Below are 351 nucleotides of genomic sequence, written 5' to 3' on the forward strand. Positions count from 1 at the left end.
GCACCTAGTCGATCTCAGCCCTCCAAAAGTTTATTAAAAAAGAGGTTTCTTGGTGATAGATCTCTTGCTCTTGTGCTTCAAAATAATTTCCTCCACTGTCAATTCTTTCAAGATATGGCCTTGGATTGGAGAGGTAAGAGTTGAAAGCAAAAGTGGGTTTAGATGTCAAAGACTTGGCTTTGGAGTAGAAAGCCCTTTGAAATCAACACAATAAGGTGATATACCCAGTTTCAGACCTCCAAGATGGATAAAAACCCTACTTCTTGCCTTGCTTCTTCTTTAACATAGGAAGAATATAGAGGACTACAATGTAGAGAGGTACTGGTCCGGTCAAGGAAACTTGACAAGTTC

The sequence above is a fragment of the Triticum dicoccoides genome, chromosome 3B (genome assembly GCF_002162155.2).
Source record: "Triticum dicoccoides isolate Atlit2015 ecotype Zavitan chromosome 3B, WEW_v2.0, whole genome shotgun sequence".
Lineage (NCBI taxonomy): Eukaryota > Viridiplantae > Streptophyta > Magnoliopsida > Poales > Poaceae > Triticum > Triticum dicoccoides.